A 21830-nucleotide genomic window follows, 5' to 3' on the forward strand; every position below is an offset into this window, starting at 1 on the left:
AAAAATTTCTGAAATCGATTCGATCATAACTTGCCAACCACTCATGGGAATTGAGAGTTCTTGGACTTTTTGGAAATGGGAGAACAAGATCTTCAACTTTCATGTTGGGCAAAAATTCATTTGAAGCTTGTATCATGATGGAAGTTTGAGGATCAAGACTTTCCATTTTTGGTAAGTTTCAATTACAGGTCCAGTTTCCATTTTTGGAAATTTCTGGTTTGGCTTCAAATTCTTCCATGATGGTGTTTGACATGATATATGAGGACTATATGGACATGAATGAGACCTCTCAAACCAATTCCATTCATCAAATCACTGATTAAATGGACAGTTGACCAACAGTTGACTTTTAGGGTTTCTGACTGATTGTGCATTGACTGATGACTTCTGAACATCCAATCCTTGACCAAAACACTTCAAATGGATCCCCAAGTCATGTGAACATGTTGGACCAACCCTAGGGCCTTGGCTCAATGGAATTTGTGCTTGCTTGCTTGATTGACTGATCTCCTGATCAGTTTGACCTAATTTCTTGATTGGCTTGCACTTGAGGCAACTGGGACAATGCAATGCTATGCAATGGACCATGATATGCTATGACCTAATATGAAAATGTATGTACAATGATGGGTGCAAATTTGAGGTGCTACACCACTTTAACTCAAACTTTATCTTTAACATTTCCTATTTTCTAGTCAGGATGAGTGATAAAATGACTGACCTGGAGAGTGGTTATGAAGTTGAAACTTCATTTGCTTCTACAATGAGAACTATAGTCTTATATTTGGTAAGCTCTAGGCTAGGACGCTCTTGCCCAGCATATGGGCCGCCTAGATGGAATTTATGGGAATCACACGGGAGGGTCCATAGACGTGAGAGCCACGCAAGAGAAATTCCTCGCTGACTCCAAAAAGATAGGAAATCAATAAACCTCCCTACAAGACTACTCTCTCTTTGATATTATTACAAAGTAAACGAGGACGAATAATATCAGAAAGAAAACATGTAATGTATCTTTAATATCAGAACAAAGTTGTGCTAACCTAAAGAGAAAACATGTATGTATATGTAATATCAGAATAAAGTTGGGCTAACCTAAAGAGAAAACATGTATGTATTTGTAATATCAAAACAAAGTTGTGCTAACCTAAAGAGAAAGGTAATATTAGAACAAATCAAGAAGATAAAAAACATCACATACCCTCGTCCGATATTACCAACCCTGAGAACACTCTTGTCAAAGAAAAATCAGTTGTTGCATACTGTGTAGCAAGTTCCACTATACTTTCGGAATTATCTTCAAGAGTTGAACCATGAAGAGCAGCTTCTTGAAATTGAAGACAGCACTACAAATTCCACAAAACATCCTTCATGGAGGGGCTGTCAGCACCGCGATCTACAACGTATCTTTCTGCTATTCCCATAAACCTCTTTAGGGAATCAGGATTAATATCCCTTATAATCAAATAGGTACGGTGATTTGATCTGACTTCCCTTTCTGAATATAATTGATCGCCCAATCTTTCAAATTGAACGTATCACTAGGAAGTGATGGATCAATGACCGGCCTTGCACACAGTATTTCAATGAGGACTACTCCAAATGAATAAACATAAGATTTTCCCGTAAGTTTCTCTCGCATAAAACACTCGGGATCGAGGTATCCAAAAGTTCCCTTGACATCGGTGCTGACGTGCGTCTCATGGACTCTGGTACCCGTTCTTGATATGCCAAAGTATCCTACTTTGGCATTGAGATTTCTGTCCAATAATATGTTCACTGATTTCACGTCCCGATGAATAACACCGGTAGGATAAACCGTGTGTAGATAATTGAGTCATTTTTCCGCTCCAATGCACACATTCAATCTTTCATTCCATGATAAACTTTGAAGACAAGAACCATACAAATGACTTCTCAAAGATCCTTTTTCACGGAACTCATAAACCAAGATTAACTCGTGATTCTGGTCACACACTAACTGATCAATGACACTAATTTCCCATGGAGGAATTTAAATAGGGTTTCTACTTCATCCATAAACTCTTCTATGCCCTAACGAGAAATTCTACTCCCTCTCTTTACAGCCACCTTTCTTCCATCCCTCAATTCTCCCCTATACACTTTGAAAAATCCTCCTACTCCAATAACGAGAGATTCATCTAAATAATTGGTGCTTTCTTCCACTTTAGAGAGTGTGAGAAGGTACTGATACTCTCTTCTTGATATTATGTTTGATGTTGTTGCAACTTCGTTTGTAATAGTTGCTGTGTTTTCACTGAGCTCCTTCTATTTAGTTATAAATCTTCTTCTCCTGTAAATTAGTATCCAAACAATTAACAAGATGATAAGAACGACTACACCAACAAAAATGACACATGAGATGAGTCCAATATTAATGGCAGGAGGAGTGGAAGTCGCCCGAGGAGAAGGTGAAGAAATATGAGGGGAAGTTGGATGAGATGGTGGTGGTGGTGGTGGGTAATGGGTAATAACAAAGGGTTAAGATGGAGAGCGTGAGAATTGTTTCTTGGAATCCATGAGAGAAAACGTAGAGGAAATGTAGATGAAATGAAGGGTTGCAAACAGAAATGATAAAATGCGAAGAAAGGAAGAAGAAGAAGAAGAAGAAGAATATGATAATGAAGGGTTGCAAACAGAAGTGATAACATGCGAATAATGGAAGAATAAGAAGAATAATATGATAATGAAGGGATGTCATTGTTGATAGCAAAAAATGGCAAGAGCTGCAAAGCAAAATTTCCCAGTTAGAGTAATGTTATGACTTGTGTTGATCTGCAAATCTCCTTTAAATGAAACAAGTTGGTACACTTCTTTTACTACTCACTTCAATTGCATAACTGTAAGACCCTAATTTTGACCCTAAGATCCCTCATGGCATCATATCATTGCACATTGCATTTGCCTCAAGGATCATAGCATCTTGGATCCTTAACCCTTGGGTTGGGACTTGTGTGAGTTGGTTTAAGACCACCAAGCATGCTTGAATTGTATATTATTCCTTTTCTTACTTTTTTACTAGCTAAAAGCACAAAAATATGTCACTAACTCTGTTTGTTTTGAAGCTTGAGCAATCATTTGATCCAAGGCTCCTAGGAGGCCCCTATGCCCATTGAAGTGGCCAGATGAAAGTGAAAGCAAGAATGACAATGGTTCACTAAGCTCTAAATCATCACATATTCCTACCAAATGTCTCAATTTGTCAATTTGATCAAGATAAACCAAAGGGTTTGAGGATTGTCTCCCAAGGAAACCCTAATTCAGCTGTGCATTGATTGTGCCTTGCTCATGAAGCAATCTCAACCTATGATCAAATAAAATCAAGGGAAGTTATTTAATTCATCACTTTTATGAATATATGAGCTTATGTGAGTGTCATCAATCATTCATTCATCAAGATTTGAAGTTTGGACTTGAGAAGTTGATCAGTCAAATCATCTGACTATTTTGAAATCCACTGAGACCTAACTTTTTATGTGTTGGTCATATGAAGATGACCCCAACAGAAAACAAGTTCTTAAGAGCCATATGAACAACTTTCATGTTCATCCAAAATTCATTTGAAACTTGAAAGGTCATCATCGATTTCAAAACATTATAGGTCATTTTGACTAAAACCCTAATTTTGGGTCAACTTCCCAAGGACCTAACTCACTCATTTTTCATTATTTTGAGATGGGACCAAGTGAATTGGAACTTTTAATATGTATAATTCAATTGTTATGTTGGACAAAATTTCATAATCCTAAAATAAATACATGTGATAATACAAAACATTACAGGTCACTATGGACCAAAGTCATTGAAATGTGAAAAAGTCCAACTTCAAGTGCCCATAACTTTCTCATTAAAAATCCCAATGATGTAAAATTTAAGTCCCAATTGATTTTATTGAAAATATATACAACTTTGATGTTTAAGGTTTTGTCATTTGAGGCTTGCATCATTGAGATAGAAGGGCTTAAAGTTAGTCCATTTTGGCGAAATTTCCATATACATGTTTTGCACATTGAACTTCATGGCCTGTTTTCAATAATTTCCAAACTCCAAATGAATTTTTGTTCAACATAACATTTGTTCCTTAGATCAAGACCTTTCCAACCATTACCAACATGCCTATGTTTCAATTTTTAAAAATGGCATTTTCGAAGAGGTGAAGTTTTGGTTTCAATTATGCATACCATGTTAAAATTCCATGCACAAGCTTACACATTGCCATCTGCAAGTCCAAATTCATTTGTTTGATCATCAACATGTAAAACCAATTGATTTTGGGCCTCACATGCGCCTGTACAGGCCCATGCATGGAGGACCCAAGCTCATGCACACACGAAATCTTCATGGCACTGCATCACCCTTGGCTATAAATAGAATGCCTTGCACACTTCAAACTTCAACCTAAAGGCACCTGAAGCTCTGCACAATTGAATACAAACCTCCATTAAAAGGAATTCAGATTTTTCTCTCAATTTTTCAAGCTCAGATTTCAACTTCATTGGTTGATCTCTGACTTAATATTCCTTTTCCTTGCTTCCTTGTTACTTCAAGAACAAGTTGCACTGAAGAATTAGATCAGATCGTGCCATTGAAAGTTGCACTTCAAAGGTTTATATTCGAGCTGTTTTGATTCGAATCTCTCTTAATATAATACATTGCTTGTTTTGGTTTGTACCTCTGAAGTCCTCATGTGAGAGGCAATTGATTTGTGCTTTTAATTTTGTGAATTGAGCAAGTTCAGTTTGAACACCTCATTTTTCCATCTCAGATTTCTTTCTCTATAGGGATCTTGAGTGGAAATTAAGGGTACATGGGTGATGTACATCACCCTAGCTTTCGAATGGTATATGGATCGTGAGTTTTGGTTGAGTTTGAGAAACCTTCAACTCTGGCCGGAATAGTGAGGTTCACCGGAGAAGACGGTGCTTTCCACCATCGTCCCTACGTGGATGAGTTCCTGGCCCTTGGATCTATTGCTTTAGATCTAATCTTGGCTCTTGGTTTGATTGACTATTTTAAATGCTTTGTGCTTCGCTGTTGACTCAAGTGTTCCATGCGCGCGCTTCCTTGCTGTTTGATGCGCCACGTCAATTAATGAACCAAGATCCAAGCACTATGGATTTTTGCTATTTTCTGAATTTCCATTTTATTTTCTTTTATTCCATTTTATTTGAAAAATGCTTAACTTCTTTATTTGGAATCACAAAAATATGGGACCAATTGCAAAAAATTTCTCTTAAATTCTAGTTTGTAAAAATGATTTTTAATTATTTTTATGATTCCATTTAATATTTTTGGTGAATTATTTCTTTTCTGGTCATTTTTATTTCATTTAAAATACTTTTCAATATTCAAAAATTCCCAAAATATTTTCTTAACATCTTTGGATGATGGTGGATCTGTGAAAAATATTCTCATCAATTTCTTAATTAATTTGAGATTTATTTGAGATTTTAGTCCAATTATGTTATTTTTCTTCATTTTTTAATTATTTAAAATTAGTTTCTGTTTTCAAAAAATGATAAAAAATTTTGTCAAACCTTGTTTGACCATGTTAGACTTATGATGATCCAATTGGACTTTTCCAAGTTGATTTAAATTGGATTTGAATGAGATTTACATTTGCTAGCAACAATGTCAAAAATATCAACGGGATTGCATTTGCTAGCAACAATATAATTTATATTGCAGAAGGCTACATTTTTTACACTGATGTGAAAATATAAAAAACCGGTTTGTGGTGAATTTTAACGAGAAGTCGAAAATGGGTTATAGTGAAAATTACCTTAATAAAGAATGTATAACAAAAACACGGGTTAGGTGAGTCAGTTTCTCAGTTGCGGCATGAAATAAAAGCAATGTATAACAAAAATACTAACGAAATAATAAGGAAACCATAGTTGGTATTAGTAAGAAAACATGTAATGTATCTATAATATAATATGTATTGCTTGAAAATAAAAATGTATCCATATATTATATTTGATCTTAACTGACTAACTAACTTAACAAAGTACTAATTAGCCTAATAAAATTTAATAAGTAACCATTAAGGTTCTTATAAAATATTTCTTTTAAGAGATTTAGAAATGTATATTTTTTACCATATATTGAAACTGCTCACGGCTGATCGCCTCTAATTGTAGGAGGTTCACGGTGGCCGCTGTTTATGGGCGGAAGCTGATCTTCTTTGTACAAACGATAGATTTCAATGAAGAGCAAAATAAGGACGATCAGAATACATGCTCCAACCACAGCTCCAATAGATATAAGAATGATCATTTTGGTTGAGAACCGAGATGACATTGGAAGTGGGGTAAATGGCGGAAAAGCTTGTGGTGGTAATGGGGGAAGAGGTGGGGGCGGAGGGTTGTATTCTATTATAACTAACGGATTTGGAAGGGAAGGAGGATCCTTGAGCATTTCGAGGCGGAGGGAAAGGTGCACCCTTGTCTGCTCCAACTATTATTCCCATGATTGGAAATGCAAGAACAAAACTAAAAGGAAGTGAAATGAGAAATGCATGGAAGAGAGATACATTTTTAAAAGCCATTAAGAGGTAAAGATAAATGGAAAGCAAAAATATATCTTTCTTCTACCACTTGTGTTTCTCTTCTTATAGTCTTGTGCAAGAAGCATATTAAAATATCAATAATACTACTATCAATAAATTGAAGTCTAACTTAGCATGTGCAAGAAGCATATTAAAATAGCAACCTAGGAAGATAAAAAATTCTGACTACCAAAAGTACATAATTTTAAGTTTTAAGTTTGGAATTACAAAAAATATAAATCATAGTACTAGTTTGATATGAGTCATGGAGTTTTAATTTAATACACCACCATTAATGAAAATTATTACTATATGTGTTAACAATTTTTTTCTCTTAATTATTCTTATTACTCTCTGAATGTGGCAAAAATAAAATGTATATGGAATTCCAAGTTTGAATTTGGTGTATGTCTCAAATTATAAATTACTTTTGTAAAAAAATTGTCCTAAATTGTATCACTTTACCATTTCTATACAACTTTAATATCATCGCGCGCGTGCGCGTACACACACACACACACACACACACACACACACACACACATATATATATATATATATATATATATATATATTATATATAATATATATATTGTAAATCAAACATAATTTTTTCTCCTCATACAAAATTAATTAATTTCTTAATTTTTTTAAATGTCCAAAATATTTTATAATTTGAAACGGAAGAGGAGTAATTTTTTTTCTTTTGCAAATGTTAAATTAATTATGTGTTGATTGTTATGCCTTTAACAAAATAAAATTAAACGTTTTTTCAATAATAATTTTTTTATAAAATAATTATAATTCTTTTTAAAAAAATTATATTACTTCAAAATATTCTTTGAGGCAAAGATACTGAGATAAACAATAATAAATCATCTAGAATTACCATCATCAAGTAGCATTAGGATAAAACCATTTCGAAAGTAAAATAATAAAATAAATCAAAGCATTATCAAGTGCTTGCAAGAGGATTCATGCTTAAAAATAGAAACCAACAAAATATAATTAGAGTTAAAAAAATAGATTAACAATAAAAAAAATTACTTTTTGATTTTGAACTTAAGAGAATTTCTTTTTTGAAAATTAGATTGAAATAACTTTGCCAACATCAAAGGAGGATGACCTATTAGTAAGTAATAAGAGTCCAAATCATTGATGTTGAACTAGCGCCCAAACAGGTCCTTAGGGCGCCCAAATTTGGTATAGGTTGCCTGAAATGCATGACAAATCGTCTTAATGAGCTTGGGCTTACCCGCCTGAACCAAACTATGTTTCCCACCTAATTTAACTGATGAGGCATGTTGTTAGGAGAGAATGCAGATATGATAAGGTCTACAAAGGGAGGCTGAATAGACCGTTCCCCTTAAAATAACCAAGTTTTTAAAAAAAAGTTATTTTTACAAAATTAGAGTTAGAGCGTGGAAGGAAAAGATTATGAGCGGAAGCAAAATGTGATAAATGGATTTGATATCATATGTTTCATGATTATCTTAAAGACAAATGTTCAAACAAAATCATTAACTCAAGTACATTTGAAGTTGCTTTAACAAGTAATTTAAATCCAGAAACCGATCAATGACACAAAGTTCCCATGGAGGAATTTAAATAGGGTTTCTACTTCATCCATAAACTCTTTTATGCCCTAACGAGAAGTTCTACTCCATCTCTTTACAACCACCTTTCTTCCATCCCTCAATTCTCCCCTATACACTTTGATAAATCCTCCTACTCTAATAACGAGAGATTCATCAAAATAATTGGTGCTTTCTTCCACTTCAGAGTGTGTGAGAATGTACTGATACTCTCTTCTTGATATTATGTTTGATGTTGTTGCGGCTTCGTTTGTAGTAGTTGCTGTGTTTTCACTGAGCTCCTTCTGTTTAGTTATAAATCTTCTTCTCCTGTAAATTAGTATCCAAACAATTAACAGGATGATCAGAACGACTACACCAACAAAAATGACACATGAGATGAGTCTAATATTAATGGCAGGAGGAGTGAAAGTCGCCTGAGGAGAAGGTGGAGAAATATGAGGGGAAGTTGGATGAGGTGGTGGTGGTGGTGGGTAATGGGTAATAATAAAGGGGTAAGATGGAGAGCGTGAGAATTGTTTCTTGGAATCCATGAGAGAAAACGTAGAGGAAATGTAGAGGAAATGAAGGGTTGCAAACAGAAGTGATAAAATGCGAAGAAAGGAAGAAGAAGAAAATATGATAATGAAGGGTTGCAAATAGAAGTGATAACATGCGAATAATGGAAGAATAAGAAGAAGAATATGATAATGAAGGGATTTCATTATTGATAGCAAAAAAGGGCAAGAGCTGCAAAGGAGAATTTCCCAGTTAGAGTAATATTTTGACTTGTGTTGATCTGCAAATCTCCTTTAAATGAAACAAGTTGGTACACTTCTTTTACTACTCACTTCAATTGCATAATTGTAAGACCCTAATTTTGACCCTAAGATCCCTCATGGCATCATATCATTGCACATTGCATTTGCCTCAAGGATCATAGCATCTTGGCTCCTTAACCCTTGGGTTGGGACTTGTGTGAGTTGGTTTGAGACCACCAAGCATGCTTGAATTGTATATTATTGCTTTTCTTATTTTTTTTACTAGCCAAAAGCACAAAAATATGTCACTAACTTTGTTTGTTTTGAAGCTTGAGCAATCATGTGATCCAAGGCTCCTAAGAGGCCCTTATGCCCATTGAAGTGTCCAGATGAAAGTGAAAGCAAGAATGACAATGGTTCACTAAGCTCTAAATCATCATATATGCCTATCAAATGTCTCAATTTGTAAATTTGATCAAGATAAACCAAAGGGTTTGAGGATTGTCTCCCAAGGAAACCCTAATTCAGATGTGCATTGACTGTGCCTTGCTCATGAAGCAATCTCAACCTATGATCAAATACAATCAAAGGAAGTTATTTAATTCATCATTTTTATGCATATATGAGCTTAGGTGAGTGTCATCAATCATTCATTCATCAAGATTTGAAGTTTGGACTTGAGAAGTTGATCAGTCAAATCATCTGACTCTTTTGAAATCCACTGAGACCTAACTTTTTATGTGTTGGTCATATGAAGATGACCCCAAGAGAAAACAAGTTCTTAAGATCCATATGAACAACTTTCATGTTCATCCAAGAATCATTTGAAACTTGGAAGGTCATCATCGATTTCAAAACATTATAGGTCATTTTGACTAAAACCCTAATTTTGGGTCAACTTCCCAAGGACCTAACTCACTCATTTTTCATTATTTTGAGGTGGGACCAAGTGCATTGGAATGTTTCAGATGTATAATTCAATTGTTATGTTGGACAAAATTTCATAATCCTAAAAGAAATACATGTGATAATACAAAACATTACAGGTCACTTTGGACCAAAGTCATTGAAATGTGAAAAAGTCCAACTTCAAGTGCCCATAACTTTCTCATTAAAAATCCCAATGATGTAAAATTTAAGTCCCAATTGACTGTATTGAAAATAAATACAACTTTGATGTTTAAGGTTTTGTAATTTGAGGCTTGCATCATTAAAATAGAAGGGCTTGAAGTTGGTCCATTTTGGCAAAATTTCCATATACATGTTTTGCACATTGAACTTCATGGCCGGTTGTCAATAATTTCCAAACTCTAAATGGATTTTTGTTCAACATAACATTTGTTCCTTATGTCAAGACCTTTCCAACCGTTACCCACATGCCTATGTTTCAATTTTGAAAATGGCATTTTCAAAGAGGTGAAGTTTTGGTTTCAATTATGCATACCATGTTAAAATTCCATGCACAAGCTTACACATTGCCATCTGCAAGTCCAAATTCATTTGTTTGATCATCAGCATGTAAAACCAATTGAGTTTCGGTCTCACATGCGCCTGTACAGGCCCATGCATGGAGGACCCAAGCTCATTAACACACGAAATCTTCATGGCATTGCATCACCCTTGGCTATAAATAGAATGCCTTGCACACTTCAATTTTCAACCTAAAGGCGCCTGAAGCTCTGCACAATTGAATCCCAAACCTCCATTAAAAGGAATTCTGATTTTTCTCTCAATTTTTCAAGCTCAGATTTCAACTTCATTGGTTGATCTCTGACTTAATATTCCTTAGCTTTGCATCCTTGTTACTTCAAGAACAAGCTGCACTGGAGAATTGGATCAGATCGTGCCATTGAAAGCTGCACTTCAAAGGTTTATATTCAAACTGTTTTGATTCGAATCTCTCTTAATATAATGCATTGCTTGTTTTGGTTTGTACCTCTGAAGTCCTCATGTGAGAGGCAATTGATTTGTGCTTTTAATTTTGTGAATTGAGCAAGTTCAGCTTGAACATCTCATTTTTCCATCTCAGATTTCTTTCTCTATAGGGATCTTGAGTGGAAATTAAGGGTACAGGGGTAATGTACATCACCCCAGCTTTCGAATGGTGTATGGATCGTGAAGTTTGGTTGAGTTTGAGAAACCTACAACTCTGGCCGGAACAGTGAGGTTCACCGGAGAAGACGATGCTTTCCACCACCGTCCCCACGTAGATGAGTTCCTAGCCCTTGGATCTATTGCTTCAGATCTAATCTTGGCTCTTGGTTTGATTGACTATTTTAAATGCTTTGTGCTTCGCTGTTGACTCAAGTGTTCCATGCGCGCGCTTCCTTGTTGTTTGATGTGCCACGTCAATTAATGAACCAAGATCCAAGCGCTGTGGATTTTTGCTATTTTCTGAATTTCCATTTTATTTTCTTTTATTCCATTTTATTTGAAAAATTCATAACTTCTTTATTTGGAATCACAAAAATATGGGACCAATTGCAAAAAAATTCTCTTAAATTCTAGTTTCTAAAAATGATTTTTAATTATTTTTGTGATTCAATTTAATATTTTTGGTGAATTATTTCTTTTCTGGTCATTTTTAATTCATTTAAAATACTTTTCAATATTCAAAAATTCCCAAAATATTTTCTTAACATCTTTGGATGATGATGGATCTGTGAAAAATATTCTCATCAATTTCTTAATTGATTTGAGATTTATTTGAGATTTTAGTCCAATTTTGTTATTTTTCTTCATTTTTTAATTGTTTAAAATTAGTTTCTGTTTTCAAAAAATGATGAAATTTTTGTCAAACCTTGTTTGACCATGTTAGATTTATGATGATCCAATTGGACTTTTCCAAGTTGATTTGAATTGGATTTGAATGGGATTTACATTTGCTAGCAACAATGTCAAAATATCAACGGGATTGCATTTGCTAGCAACAATATAATTTATATTGCAGAAGGCTACATTTTTTACACTGATGTGAAAACATAAAAAACTGGGTTATGGTGAATTTTAACGAGAAGTCGAAAATGGGTTATAGTGAAAATTACCTTAATAAGGAATGTATAACAAAAACACGGGTTAGGTGAGTCAGTTTCTCAGTTGCGGCATGAAATAAAAGCAATGTATAACAAAAATACTAACGAAATAATAAGGAAACCATAGTTGGTATTAGTAAGAAAACATGTAATGTATCTATAATATAATATGTATTGCTTGAAAATAAAAATGTATCCATATATTATATTTGATCTTAACTGACTAACTAACTTAATAAAGTACTAATTAGCCTAATAAAATTTAATAAGTAACCATTAAGGTTCTTTCAAAATATTTCTGTTAAGGGATTTAGAAATGTATATTTTTTTACCATATATTGAAACTGCTCACGGCTGATCGCCTCTAATTGTAGGAGGTTCACGGTGGCCGCTGTTTATGGGCGGAAGCTGATCTTCTTTGTACAAATGATAGATTTTAATGAAGAGCAAAATAAGGACGATCAGAATACATGCTCCAACCACAAATCCAATAAATATAAGAATGATCATTATGGTTGAGAACCGAGATGCCGTTGGAAGTGGGGTAAATGGCGGAGAAGCTTGTGGTGGTAGTGGGGGAAGAGGTGGGGGCGGATGGTTGTATTCCATTATAACTAATGGATTTGGAGTGGAAGGAGGATCCTTGTGAGCATTTGGAGGCGGAGGGAAAGGTGCACTCTTGTCTGCTCCAACTATTATTCCCATGATTGGAAATGCAAGAACAAAACTAAAAGGGAGTGAAATGAGAAATGCATGGAAGAGAGATACATTTTTAAAAGCCATTAAGAGGTAAAGATAAATGGAAAGCAAAAATATATCTTTCTTCTACCACTTGTGTTTCTCTTCTTATAATCTTGTGCAAGAAGCATATTAAAATATCAATAATACTACAATCAATAAATTGTAGTCTAACTTAGCATGTGCAAGAAGCATATTAAAATAGCAACCTAGGAAGATAAAAAATTCTGACTACCAAAAGTACATAATTTTAAGTTTTAAGTTTGGAATTACAAAAAATATAAATCGTAGTACTAGTTTTATATGAGTCATGGAATTTTAATTTAATACCCCAACATTAATGAAAATTATTACTATATGTGTTAACAATTTTTTTCTCTTAATTATTCTTATTACTCTCTAAATGTGGCAAAAATAAAATGTATATGGAATTCAAAGTTTGAATTTGGTGTACGTCTCAAATTATAAATTACTTTTGAAAAAAAACTTGTCCTAAATTGTATCACTTTACCATTTCAATACAACTTTAATATCTTGGCGCGCGCGCGCGCGTGCACACACACACACACACATATATATATATATATTATATATATATATATATATATATATAATTATATATATATATATATAATATATATATATATAATATATATATAATATAATATATTATATTATATTATATATATTATATATTTATAAATTTTTTCTCCTCATACAAATTTAATTAATTTCTTAATTTTTGTAAATGTCCAAAATATTTTATAATTTGAAACGGAAGAGGAGTAATTTTTTTTCTTTTGCAAATGTTAAATTAATTATCTGTTGATTGTTATGCCTTTAATAAAATAAAATTAAACGTTTTTTCAATAATAAAATTTATATAAAATAATTATAATTCTTTTTTAAAAAATTATATTAATTCAAAATATTCTTTGAGGCAAAGATACTGAGATAAACAATAATAAATCATCTAGAATTACCATCATCAAGTAGCATTAGGATAAAACCATTTCGAAAGTAAAATAATAAAATAAATCAAAGCATTATCAAGTGCTTGCAAGAGGATTCATGCTTAAAAATAGAAACCAACAAAATATAATTAGAGTTAAAAAAATAGATTAACAATAAAAAAAATTACTTTTTGATTTTGAACTTAAGAGAATTTCTTTTTTGAAAATTAGATTGAAATAACTTTGCCAACATCAAAGGAGGATGACCTATTAGTAAGTAATAAGAGTCCAAATCATTGATGTTGGTCTAGCGCCCAAACAGGTCCTTAGGGCGCCCAAATTTGGTATAGGTTGCCTGAAATGCATGACAAATCGTCTTAATGAGCTTGGGCTTACCCGCCTGAACCAAACTATGTTTCCCACCTAATTTAACTGATGAGGCATGTTGTTAGGAGAGAATGCAGATATGATAAGGTCTACAAAGGGAGGCTGAATAGACCGTTCCCCTTAAAATAACCAAGTTTTTAAAAAAAAGTTATTTTTACAAAATTAGAGTTAGAGCGTGGAAGGAAAAGATTATGAGCGGAAGCAAAATGTGATAAATGGATTTGATATCATATGTTTCATGATTATCTTAAAGACAAATGTTCAAACAAAATCATTAACTCAAGTACATTTGAAGTTGCTTTAACAAGTAATTTAAATCCAGAAACCGATCAATGACACAAAGTTCCCATGGAGGAATTTAAATAGGGTTTCTACTTCATCCATAAACTCTTCTATGCCCTAACGAGAAGTTCTACTCCATCTCTTTACAACCACCTTTCTTCCATCCCTCAATTCTCCCCTATACACTTTGATAAATCCTCCTACTCTTATAACGAGAGATTCATCAAAATAATTGGTGCTTTCTTCCACTTCAGAGAGTGTGAGAAGGTACTGATACTCTCTTCTCGATATTATGTTTGATGTTGTTGCGGCTTCGTTTGTAGTAGTTGCTGTGTTTTCACTGAGCTCCTTCTGTTTAGTTATAAATCTTCTTCTCCTGTAAATTAGTATCCAAACAATTAACAAGATGATCAGAACGACTACACCAACAAAAATGACACATGAGATGAGTCCAATATTAATGGCAGGAGGAGTTGAAGTCGCCTGAGGAGAAGGTGGAGAAATATGAGGGGAAGTTGGATGAGGTGGTGGTGGTGGTGGGTAATGGGTAATAATAAAGGGGTAAGATGGAGAGCGTGAGAATTGTTTCTTGGAATCCATGAGAGAAAACGTAGAGGAAATGTAGAGGAAATGAAGGGTTGCAAACATAAGTGATAAAATGCGAAAAAAGGAAGAAGAAGAAAATATGATAATGAAGGGTTGCAAATAGAAGTGATAACATGCGAATAATGGAAGAATAAGAAGAAGAATATGATAATGAAGGGATTTCATTGTTGATAGCAAAAAAGGGCAAGAGCTGCAAAGCAGAATTTCCCAGTTAGAGTAATATTCTGACTTGTGTTGATCTACAAATCTCCTTTAAATGAAACAAGTTGGTACACTTCTTTTACTAATCACTTCAATTGCATAATTATAAGACCCTAATTTTGACCCTAAGATCCCTCATGGCATCATATCATTGCACATTGCATTTGCCTCAAGGATCATAGCATCTTGGCTCCTTAACCCTTGGGTTGGGACTTGTGTGAGTTGGTTTGAGACCACCAAGCATGCTTGAATTGTATATTATTGCTTTTCTTATTTTTTTTACTAGCCAAAAGCACAAAAATATGTCACTAACTTTGTTTGTTTTGAAGCTTGAGCAATCATGTGATCCAAGGCTCCTAGGAGGCCCCTATGCCCATTGAAGTGTCCAGATGAAAGTGAAAGCAAGAATGACAATGGTTCACTAATCTCTAAATCATCATATATGCCTATCAAATGTCTCAATTTGTAAATTTTATCAAGATAAACCAAAGGGTTTGAGGATTGTCTCCCAAGGAAACCCTAATTCAGATGTGCATTGACTGTGCCTTGCTCATGAAGCAATCTCAACCTATGATCAAATACAATCAAAGGAATTTATTTAATTCATCATTTTTATGCATATATGAGCTTAGGTGAGTGTCATCAATCATTCATTCATCAAGATTTGAAGTTTGGACTTGAGAAGTTGATCAGTCAAATCATCTGACTATTTTGAAATCCACTAAGACCTTACTTTTTATGTGTTGGTCATATGAAGATGACCCCAAGAGAAAACAAGTTCTTAAGATCCATATGAACAACTTTCATGTTCATCCAAGAATCATTTGAAACTTGGAAGGTCATCATCGATTTCAAAACATTATAGGTCATTTTGACTAAAACCCTAATTTTGGGTCAACTTCCCAAGGACCTAACTCAGTCATTTTTCATTATTTTGAGGTGGGACCAAGTGCGTTGGAATGTTTCAGATGTATAATTCAATTGTTATGTTGGACAAAATTTCATAATCCTAAAAGAAATACATGTGATAATACAAAACATTACAGGTCACTTTGGACCAAAGTCATTGAAATGTGAAAAAGTCTAACTTCAAGTGCCCATAACTTTCTCATTAAAAATCCCAATGATGTAAAATTTAAGTCCCAATTGATTGTATTGAAAATAAATACAACTTTGATGTTTAAGTATTTGTAATTTGAGGCTTGCATCATTAAAATAGAAGGGCTTGAAGTTGGTCCATTTTGGCAAAATTTCCATATACATGTTTTGCACATTGAACTTCATGGCCGGTTGTCAATAATTTCCAAACTCTAAATGGATTTTTGTTCAACATAACATTTGTTCCTTATGTCAAGACCTTTCCAACCGTTACCCACATGCCTATGTTTCAATTTTGAAAATGGCATTTTCAAAGAGGTGAAGTTTTGGTTTCAATTATGCATACCATGTTAAAATTCCATGCACAAGCTTACACATTGCCATCTGCAAGTCCAAATTCATTTGTTTGATCATCAGCATGTAAAACCAATTGAGTTTCGGTCTCACATGCGCCTGTACAGGCCCATGCATGGAGGACCCAAGCTCATTAACACACGAAATCTTCATGGCATTGCATCACCCTTGGCTATAAATAGAATGCCTTGCACACTTCAAACTTCAACCTAAAGGCGCCTGAAGCTCTGCACAATTGAATCCCAAACCTCCATTAAAAGGAATTCTGATTTTTCTCTCAATTTTTCAAGCTCAGATTTCAACTTCATTGGTTGATCTCTGACTTAATATTCCTTAGCCTTGCTTCCTTGTTACTTCAAGAACAAGCTGCACTGGAGAATTGGATCAGATCGTGTCATTGAAAGCTGCACTTCAAAGGTTTATATTCAAACTGTTTTGATTCGAATCTCTCTTAATATAATGCATTGCTTGTTTTGGTTTGTACCTCTGAAGTCCTCATGTGAGAGGCAATTGATTTGTGCTTTTAATTTTGTGAATTGAGCAAGTTCAGCTTGAACATCTCATTTTTCCATCTCAGATTTCTTTCTCTATAGGGATCTTGAGTGGAAATTAAGGGTACAGGGGTAATGTACATCACCCCAGCTTTCGAATGGTGTATGGATCGTGAAGTTTGGTTGAGTTTGAGAAACCTACAACTCTGGCCGGAACAGTGAGGTTCACCGGAGAAGACGATGCTTTCCACCACCGTCCCCATGTGGATGAGTTCCTAGCCCTTGGATCTATTGCTTCAGATCTAATCTTGGCTCTTGGTTTGATTGACTATTTTAAATGCTTTGTGCTTCGCTGTTGACTCAAGTGTTCCATGCGCGCGCTTCCTTGTTGTTTGATGCGCCACGTCAATTAATGAACCAAGATCCAAGCGCTGTGGATTTTTGCTATTTTCTGAATTTCCATTTTATTTTCTTTTATTCCATTTTATTTGAAAAATTCGTAACTTCTTTATTTGGAATCACAAAAATATGGGACCAATTGCAAAAAAATTCTCTTAAATTCTAGTTTCTAAAAATGATTTTTAATTATTTTTGTGATTCAATTTAATATTTTTGGTGAATTATTTCTTTTCTGGTCATTTTTAATTCATTTAAAATACTTTTCAATATTCAAAAATTCCCAAAATATTTTCTTAACATCTTTGGATGATGATGGATCTGTGAAAAATATTCTCATCAATTTCTTAATTGATTTGAGATTTATTTGAGATTTTAGTCCAATTTTGTTATTTTTCTTCATTTTTTAATTGTTTAAAATTAGTTTCTGTTTTCAAAAAATGATGAAATTTTTTGTCAAACCTTGTTTGACCATGTTAGATTTATGATGATCCAATTGGACTTTTCCAAGTTGATTTGAATTGGATTTGAATGGGATTTACATTTGCTAGCAACGATGTCAAAAATATCAACGGGATTGCATTTGCTAGCAACAATATAATTTATATTGCAGAAGGCTACATTTTTTACACTGATGTGAAAACATAAAAAACTGGGTTATGGTGAATTTTAACGAGAAGTCGAAAATGGGTTATAGTGAAAATTACCTTAATAAGGAATGTATAACAAAAACACGGGTTAGGTGAGTCAGTTTCTCAGTTGCGGCATGAAATAAAAGCAATGTATAACAAAAATACTAACGAAATAATAAGGAAACCATAGTTGGTATTAGTAAGAAAACATGTAATGTATCTATAATATAATATGTATTGCTTGAAAATAAAAATGTATCCATATATTATATTTGATCTTAACTGACTAACTAACTTAATAAAGTACTAATTAGCCTAATAAAATTTAATAAGTAACCATTAAGGTTCTTTCAAAATATTTCTGTTAAGGGATTTAGAAATGTATATTTTTTTACCATATATTGAAACTGCTCACGGCTGATCGCCTCTAATTGTAGGAGGTTCACGGTGGCCGCTGTTTATGGGCGGAAGCTGATCTTCTTTGTACAAATGATAGATTTCAATGAAGAGCAAAATAAGGACGATCAGAATACATGCTCCAACCACAAATCCAATAAATATAAGAATGATCATTATGGTTGAGAATCGAGATGCCGTTGGAAGTGGGGTAAATGGCAGAGAAGCTTGTGGTGGTAGTGGGGGAAGAGGTGGGGGCGGATGGTTGTATTCCATTATAACTAATGGATTTGGAGGGGAAGGAGGATCCTTGTGAGCATTTGGAGGCGGAGGGAAAGGTGCACTCTTGTCTGCTCCAACTATTATTCTCATGATTGGAAATGCAAGAACAAAACTAAAAGGGAGTGAAATGAGAAATGCATGGAAGAGAGATACATTTTGAAAAGCCATTAAGAGGTAAAGATAAATGGAAAGCAAAAATATATCTTTCTTCTACCACTTGTTTTTCTCTTCTTATAATCTTGTGCAAGAAGCATATTAAAATATCAATAATACTACAATCAATAAATTGAAGTCTAACTTAGCATGTGCAAGAAGCATATTAAAATAGCAACATAGGAAGATAAAAAATTCTGACTACCAAAAGTACATAATTTTAAGTTTTAAGTTTGGAATTACAAAAAATATAAATCGTAGTACTAGTTTTATATGAGTCATGGAGTTTTAATTTAATACCCCAACATTAATGAAAATTATTACTATATGTGTTAACAATTTTTTTCTCTTAATTATTCTTATTACTCTCTAAATGTGGCAAAAATAAAATGTATATGGAATTCAAAGTTTGAATTTGGTGTACGTCTCAAATTATAAATTACTTTTGAAAAAAAATTGTCCTAAATTGTATCACTTTACCATTTCAATACAACTTTAATATCATGGCGCGCGCGCGCGCACACACACACACACATACATATATATATATATATATATATATATATATATATATATATATATATATATATATATATATATATATATATATATATATATATATATATATAAATTTTTTTCTCCTCATACAAATTTAATTAATTTCTTAATTTTTGTAAATATCCAAAATATTTTATAATTTGAAACGGAAGAGGAGTAATTTTTTTTCTTTTGCAAATGTTAAATTAATTATCTGTTGATTGTAATGCCTTTAACAAAATAAAATTAAATGTTTTTTCAATAATAAAATTTATATAAAATAATTATAATTCTTTTTTAAAAAATTATATTAATTCAAAATATTCTTTGAGGCAAAGATACTGAGATAAACAATAATAAATCATCTAGAATTACCATCATCAAGTAGCATTAGGATAAAACCATTTCGAAAGTAAAATAATAAAATAAATCAAAGCATTATGAAGTACTTGCAAGAGGATTCATGCTTAAAAATAGAAACCAACAAAATATAATTAGAGTTAAAAAAAAATAGATTAACAATAAAAAAAAATACTTTTTGATTTTGAACTTAAGAGAATTTCCCTTTTGAAAATTACATTGAAATAACTTTGCCAACATCAAAGGAGGATGATTTATTAGTAAGTAATAAGAGTCCAAAACATTGATGTTGAGCTAGCGCCCAAACAGGTCCTTAGGGCGCCCAAAGTTGGTATAGGTTGCCTGAAATGCATGACAAATCGTCTTACTGAGCTTGGGCTTACCCGCCTGAACCAAACTATGTTTCCCACCTAATTTAACTGATAAGGCATGTTGTTAAGAGAGAATGCAGATATGATAAGGTCTACAAAGGGAGGCTGAATAGATCGTTCCCCTTAAAATAACCAAGTTTTTTTAAAAAAGTTTTTTTTACAAAATTAGAGTTAGAGCGTGGAATGAAAAGATTATGAGCGGAAGCAAAACGTGATAAATGGATTTGATATCATATTTTTCATGATTATCATAAAGACAAATGTTCAAACAAAATCATTAACTCAAGTACATTTGAAGTTGCTTTAACAAGTAATTTAAATCCAGAAACTTAAGTTCAATACAAACTCAATTCAAGAGATGAATATTTATCAAATTTAAATGCATCACATACCTACTCTTATATGATAGAACACTATAAACAAGATCTAGTTCTATATGAAATTTTAATGATGAATTATACTTACATACATAATACAATGTGTTCCATTCGGGAACCAGAAATTGATACAATTGAAGAACTGGCGAACTTGAACGTTGACTTTGTTCTCCTTTTTGGTAGCACGAAGTGAATCTGCACGGTTAACACTCCAACTCCAAAGTCAGTTTAAGATTCAAGTTGAGTATAATTAAGGTGGAAATCATAAATTTTCTCTTGCTCTTAGCATGTGACTTATAAGTATACTGGATTTGAGATAGATTGGGTCATGGTCATTTGGGCCTTTGACTGGTCCATAACAGTTTCCTCCAAGGCTTTACCGAGCACTGAAGAAGATGAGGGAAGTCTTAAGTACCTGTGACCGTCCTCCATGACGTGATTCGATATGGAATGAAACTGAAACACTTGAGATCATTTTTGAAAACTTAACAAGGAACATTCGAATTTAATGTGGTTCCATTATTGAAATGCTTCACCGCCCTTTCCTGACACGTGTAGTGACATGACCATCTAAGGTATGACACAATTTACAAATTATTTGAGTACACTCTAGTTTACGTGTATCTATGAGTGGGAATCTAGTCGTTAATCTTGTGATTTCTTTCTATAGTTGGTATTTATCCTTTAGTTTGTGTTGCTTATAAATAGGGTGAGTCGGGTATTTGGAAGCTTTCACAACATTTAGCATTTAAACTGACCGTTATTTTTCAAAAAACATCTCCATTCCTTCTTCCTTGAGAGTATCACCGGAAGCGATTCAATGATTCACTTAAAGCTTTCTCATTCTTCCGTAACTCCAGCTTCACTAATCTCCTAAAATTAGGTACCACTTTAAATCAAACTTTATCTTTAACATTTCCTATTTTCTAGTCAGGATGAGCAATAAAATGACTGATCTGGAGAGTGGTTATGAAGTTGAAACTTCATTTGCTTCTACAATGAGAACTATAGTCTTATATTTGGTAAGCCCTAGGCTAGGACACTCTTGCCCAGCATATGGGCCGCCTAGATGGAATTTATGGGAATCACACGCAAGGGTCCATAGACGTGAGAGCCACGCAAGAGAAATTCCTCGCTGACTCCAAAAAGATAGGAAATCAATAAACCTCCCTACAAGACTACTCTCTCTTTTATATTATTACAAAGTAAACGAGGACGAATAATATCAGAAAGAAAACATGTAATGTATCTTTAATATCAGAACAAAGTTGTGTTAAC

General features: G+C 33.4%; 1 pseudogene; it reads right to left on the reverse strand.

The window, feature by feature from the left end:
- Positions 1–1346: 1346 nt before the first annotated feature.
- LOC127122476 (probable receptor-like protein kinase At5g59700) lies at positions 1347–12721 on the reverse strand (annotated as a pseudogene).
- Positions 12722–21830: the final 9109 nt, after the last annotated feature.

This window comes from Lathyrus oleraceus, chromosome 2 (genome assembly GCF_024323335.1).
Source record: "Lathyrus oleraceus cultivar Zhongwan6 chromosome 2, CAAS_Psat_ZW6_1.0, whole genome shotgun sequence".
NCBI classification, from domain to species: Eukaryota; Viridiplantae; Streptophyta; class Magnoliopsida; order Fabales; family Fabaceae; genus Lathyrus; species Lathyrus oleraceus.